The sequence below is a fragment of the Schistocerca piceifrons genome, chromosome 2 (assembly GCF_021461385.2).
Source record: "Schistocerca piceifrons isolate TAMUIC-IGC-003096 chromosome 2, iqSchPice1.1, whole genome shotgun sequence".
Classification (NCBI taxonomy): Eukaryota; Metazoa; Arthropoda; class Insecta; order Orthoptera; family Acrididae; genus Schistocerca; species Schistocerca piceifrons.
In genome coordinates, this window is record NC_060139.1 from 219,414,959 (window position 1) to 219,421,752 (window position 6,794).

Sequence of the window (6,794 nt, forward strand, 5' to 3'; positions counted from 1 at the left end):
TGTGTGGCCCAGATGTAATTTTACAAGTATTATAACGCCTTTCTATGCCAAAACTTGATATGAAACATACATGTAGTAACGTTCTACGGATATGAGTAGATAAATGAAAAAAAAGCAAAGTGAAATAAAAACAATGATCAGGTTTCGAATTCGGGGCACAGAAGTTCCAATGTGCCACTATTTCGGCCGAGATTAGCGCGCTGTAAAAGGCATCTAAACTACATTGAAAACTTCGACCGTCGTTCTCTCAGGAGCGTTCGAGTATCTACGGATAAGCCGTAACACGCGTTCGCACATTTTGACTCCTCTTCCATTGAATGAAATTTATGGGATGGGAAATCAGATTACGGCAGTACCCGTGTTCTCCTCGTGAATGTATCCCGCTCCAGCCTTCATACATAGGAAAAATGCATATCGTTATCGGGAACTGAATCCGAGTCCACTGCATGGCAATTAGTGGCACTGGCCACTCAGCTACGGAAGTGGACTTATCATCATACACAAATTAGTTTTATTTTCGAAAGTGCTAAATACCGTAATTTCTGCAAAACTGGTAACTGGCCTTCTGACAGTTAAATTTCATTTCATTAACCTAATTTCTTCGATACTTGTAGCAGAAACCAGTGTAGTTCTGTTTGATGAAATAAAATAGCAAAAGAAAACAAAGTTTTACCGATGTCTTCACCTTTAACAGAGCTGTTACAAGGTTACATCAGATAGAGGGGTTTCCTACACTTCACTTTTATGTAAATAGAATTGTAGTCGCTATAAACTAGCTGGCATCTGCCGTTTCAGATCTGAATTTGTGCCAAAGGTCTCTCCTATTAAAAATAGCGGAAGGAACCCGAATTCCACGTACGTTATAGAGCTCTTTAGTGTTTCTAACCATGTCAAAAATTTGTCCTCAGTTTTAATGTAGGTCCCAGTTACGCTTCGTTTTCTTACGAAATTTTCTCGTCGGTGATACGCCACATATCGAAACTATCGATCTCATTGCAGAACTTATTTTTCGTTGCTACCCAAAATGCCTCGCTCAACAGAAGTTTTTTCGAGTTTCATATAGCATTATATTTATTGTGCATGAGCTTCGAAAATATTTTCTGTCTATTTTGTCACTACTTAACTAGTAACACTTGTAACAAGTATGAAGCCTAGTTTCAGTATCTTCAAAAACCATGAAAAAATCTTGAAATTCATGTTGGATTTTATCTTAATTACCCGGACACCTATTAGTGGACATTAAAATGGAGTGGTACTACACTTGCCTCTCTGACGTCTACAATACCCCTGGGGACACTTTCAGTGATGTGTTTGGGGCTAAGTAAGGACTCCTAACACGACAATCCAACCCATTTCAGGAATGTTACTATCCAGAAACTATAGCCTCACTTATGTTGCTTTATGACAGGGTGCACTGTCATGCTGACACAATCACCATCTTCGGACTGTTACTCTGCTGTGTACACTACACAATGAAATAAAATATGTTCCAAGCCTTCCGCATTTAGCGTTTACTAGAACTCAAAAACCTAACCACGGAAAATATCCTTATATCGTAGCACCGCCTCCTCCCTGCTTTAATGTTGATACTACACATGATGGCAGATAACGTTCTCCACGTATTCGCCAAATCTAAATCGTTCCATCGTATTTCCACCGCTTATAGAGTAATTCGTCATTCCAAATCACTCATTTTCAGTCATTCAGTGTCCAGTTGGTGTCGCTATTTCCACCAGCTCAAGCTTCGCGTAGTACTGACTACAGAAATTTGTGTCTTCTACATCTACATCTACATCCATACTTCGCAAGCCACCTGACGGTATGTGGCGGAGGATACTTTGAGTACCTCTATCGGTTCTCCCTTCTATTCCAGTCTTCTATTGTTCGTGGAAAGAAAGATTGACGGTATGCCTCTGTGTGGGCTATAATCTCTCTGATTTTATCCTCATGGCCTTTTCGCGAGATATACGTAGGAGGGAGCAATATACTGCCTGACTGCTCGGTGAAGGTATGTTCTCTAAATTTCAACAAAAGCCCGTAACGAGCTACTGAGCGTCTCTCCTGCAGAGTCTTCCACTGGAGTCTATCTATCATCTGCGTAACGCTTTCGCGATTACTAAATGATGGTGTAACGAAGCGCGCTGCTCTCCGTTGGGTCTTCTCTATGTCTTCTGTCAACCCTATCTGGTACGGATCCCACACCGGTGAGCAGTATTCAAGCAGTGGGCGAACTAGTGTACTGTACCTACTTCCTTTGATTTCGGATTGCATTTCCTTAGAATTCTTCTAATGAATCTCAGTCTGACAATTGCTTTACCGACGATTAATTTTATATGGTCATTCCATTTTAAATCCCAGATAATTTATGTAATTAACTGCTTCCAGTTGCTGACCTGCTATATTGTATCTAAATGATAAAGGATCTTTCTTTCTATGTATTCTCAGCACACTTGCCTACATTGAGATTCAATTGCCATTCCCTGCACCATGCGTCAATTCGTTGCATATCCCCCTGCATTTCAGTACAATTTTCCATTGTTATAACCTCTCGATATACTACAGCATCAACCGCAAAAAGCCTCAGTGAACTTCCGATGTTATCCACAAGGTCATTTATACATATTGTGAATAGCAACGGTCCTACGACACTCCCTTGCGGCACACCTGAAATCAGTCTTACTTCGGAAGACTTCTCTCCATTGAGAATGACATGTTGCGTTCTGTTATCTAGGAACTCTTCAATCCAATCACATAATTGGTCTGATAGTCCATATGCTCTTACTTTGTTCATTAAACGACTGTTGGGAACTGTATCAAATGTCTTGCGGAAGTGAAGAAACACGGTATCTACCTGGGAACCCGTGTCTATGGCCCTCTGAGTCTCGTGGACGCATAGCGCGAGCTGGGTTTCACACGATCATCTTTTTCGAAACCCAAGCTGATTCCTACAGAGTAGATTTCTAGTCTCCAGAAAAGTCATGATACTCGAACATAATACGTGTTCCAAAATGCATTGATCGACGTTAGAGATACAGATCTATAGTTCTGCAAATCTGTTCGACTCCCCTTCTTCAAAACGGGGATGACCTTTGCCCTTTTCCAATCTTTTGGAACGCTACGCCCTTCTAGAGACCTACGGTACACCGTTATGAGGAGCTGCTTGACCATTGTACATGAGGTCCGCCTGGTCTTTATTTAGCTATGGCTGTTCCTTCGTCTTTACACTTTACAATAACTTAGGCAGAAGGGTTGAAAGGACCTCGTTGGGATTTTTACAAAGGTGACATCCGGTGACTAGTCTACATTCGAACTCACTGAGCTCTGCTTCTCGTTCTGCTTAATCCGAAGCAGATTTGATGCAGATCTCCCCAGTAGCTATCCTTTCAAGCCTCTTCCTGTCTGCATGACTACTGTAACTTACAGCACGACAGTTACTGACTGCATGAAAAAACGTAAATTAGTTGCGCACACTTTATTCAACATGTAAAAGTCACTACACATATTCTGATTTAGCGTATGACATGCTCAACATGCCTGCCATCATTGCCGAAATGGGGCGCAAACGAATAGCGAAATTCTGCATGACCCGCGGAACATCGATGCTGTCCGTGACCTCCAGAATGGCTGTTTTCAGCTCGGCAATGATTTTGGATTTATTGCTGTATACCTTCTCTTTAATATAGCCCCACAAAAAAGGAGTCGCATGTCCTCAGATACGGAGAATATGGCGTCCAATCGAGGCCCACGCCACTGGCCTCTGGGTACCCCAGAGCCAGAATGCTATCCCCGAAGTGCTCCTCCAGGGCATGAAACAGCCTCCTGCTTCGCTGGGATCGAGCTCCGTCTTGCATGAACCACATCTTCTGAAAACCACGGTGACTTTGGATAATGAGGATGAATTCATCTTCCAAAACCTTCACGTACCTTTCGGTAGTCACCGTGCCATCAAGGAATATCGCACCGATTATTTCGTGACTGAACATTGCTCACTACACAGTCACCCGTTGAGGATGAAGAGTTCTCGATCGCAAAATGTGCGTTTTCAGTCCCCCAAATGCTCCAGTTTTGCTTATTGATGAATCCACCCAATGAAAGTGGGCTTCGTCACTAAACCAAATCATACATGCGCGTATTAATTCTCATGACGCCCCGCCACCAATCATGCAATTTGAACGTCCTAACGCAAACCGTTCAGTTGTTATGACCATTTTATTTCATATTGTTCAACACTTGTCACTCTGTACATCCATCTGAACATGCTTACTTAGTTTAACAACACACATAAACACCAGGACATTTCTTTTAGCATAGGCACAGGCGTTTTACTCTGTCACATGATGGAAAGTAATGCATCTGAGACACAATGTATTTGACTTTCTACTTTGTTTACGCTTCCAACGTAACGGCGTTTCCTTTTTCTCTCACCGTGGAAATCATTCTCATTTGTGCCACATCCTTTTCCGTTCATATTCTAGTAAATACGACACTAAAGGAAAACATCAAGAAACTCAAATGTCGCGGAGATGACATGGAAGTAGTATCGGACAAAGGACAGGGAAATTGCGCCTCGGAGAGTAATTCGAAATTCAATTTTCCACGTCCGCAGCGCCGCACCGCGAGCCGAATTTAAATGAGCAAACTGTGGAAGTTGGAAGTTTCATTAATGTATTAGGGAGCGTGAGACTCTAGGCAAAAATCGCCGCACGGAACTTCAGGGAGGGCGGATACTTGAGACAATGGAAATTAAAATTCTATAGGAGTTGTTATGGAAATGAGCGGAAAGTTTTAAATCCTCCTTGTTAAAGTAAGAGGATATTCCAACTGATTTAAAAAAGAAACGTCGTTGGTAACCCTTTATTATGCATGAGGCAAGTCCGTTCACGGTTGGTTAGCGGATGAAGAGGGTCGGCCTCCATTGGTTACAGTCGGGCGTGACTTGTAGCGACTGCGTGCGGTGGGGGCGACGGCGACCGCAGCGCCGCCGCGGCGCGAGAAGCAATTACCGGGCGGCGCGCGCAGGGCTGCCAACCCATGCGCGGGGAAGCACCTGGCACTGGCGTCGCGAAACAGGCTGCACGCCGTCCGTCACGTGCTAACCACGTCACCGCGAATTGGTGGTTGTCAGTTTCAATTGGACCTTTACTGCCTCTCTTCAGATGACACTCAACCTAGCATACAGTTAACTGAACAAATATGAACGTCTGTGTGCAAGAGCCGCTCAGCGATTCTACCCCAGGGGCGTTTCAGGGCTCCGCCGCCCCACCCCCCACCCCGCCCCACCCACATCTCCTACCTTTCTCACCACTTGTTTGTTTTCGACCTTCTACAGCTGTGTTGTTCGTATACACTGCCAGACAGAAAACGTGAAGCACCGAGAAGACACTGTCGGATGTCATTGTAGCCTGTTACACGTACACACCATCGACGGTTTCTATATGATTGAGTGGCTATTTTCAGTGACACGTGGAATAGCCACCAGATTGCTTTAGTTTTGCTTGTGTTTAGTGATGTTACTGGGCCGGGTAGGGTATATAAGGGGCGTGAACAACAACAGACCTTGCGTCATCACTGTGAAGGATCGTCTGAGACCCTATCCGCACCTGACAAAGTTTCGAACAGATCTGATTGTGGCTCTGAATTTGGGCGGCTGGTCGAATTGTGCAGTATTCAGATATGTGGGGCATTCGGATGTAACAGTGGTCCGATGCTGGACTGCATGGCAATGTGAGGGCTGACATTCTCGTCGTGAAGGTTCTGGTCGACCATGCCTGTCCACCGAAAGGGAGGATCGGTGTACTGCGCATCAAGTGCTTCGTAGCCCCTTGCGTTTACAAGTGGCACCCTGGAACAAGTCAAGGTCTCCCAGGCTGCCATTAACAACAGAAACGGCTGCGTTTGGAGTGGTGCGGTGGCCGTGAAGAATGGATTGCTGATGAATGGTATTGCATTATGTTCAGCAGTGAATCGCAGTTGTGCATTTTCGCGGATGGCAATCGTCAGTGAGTATGGCTATGACCAGGGGAAAGGTCCCATTCTTTCAATGTTTTGGAGAGGAACAGAGGCGTTACTGCTGGTATCGTAGTGTGGGACGCCATTGGCTATTGGTTATGACTTCAGATCACAGCTGGTAGTGATTGAGGGAACTCTGACGCCACAGTGATACATAACGGACGTCCTACATTATCCAGGTGCTACCTCTCATGCGACAATATAGTGGTGAAATTTTGCAGCTCCACTATGTTCGTCCACTTGTGGAGTGTGTCTCTAAAGACCGTCTGTGTGATGTTCGGGTACTCTTGTGGGTAGGAAAATCCCAAGATCCTTCTCCGATAAAACATGTGTGAGGCTAGGTCTGACGTCATCTTCATCCCAGCGCCAGCAGTGGCGAATAACAGCTGTGGACCAGTTTGCCTCGGGAGAGAATACAATGGCTTTAGGACAGCCTTCCCAACGGGATCAGTGCAGGCACCCAGACCAGAGGGAGTGCAGCGTCAAGTGGGCTCATACAACCACCTTATGTACAAACTTGACTCGATTTTGAAATCAATGAAATTACCCCACATACTCTCTCAGTCTGTGAAGTTTCGTTTCGCTTCCCACTCCTCTTCTGGGCGCTTCACTTTTCTGGTCATTTAGTTTCCCTACAAAATTAAGATTCGGTATTAGGAAAAATGTAATCAAGAAACGATTTACAGTGTGTATTATCAAAAGGGGTTGTGAGGAGCAAAGGAAGCGAGCCCGGCCCCACACATGGACCGCTACGGGATGAGGACCAGAGCAACAATTCCGTACAC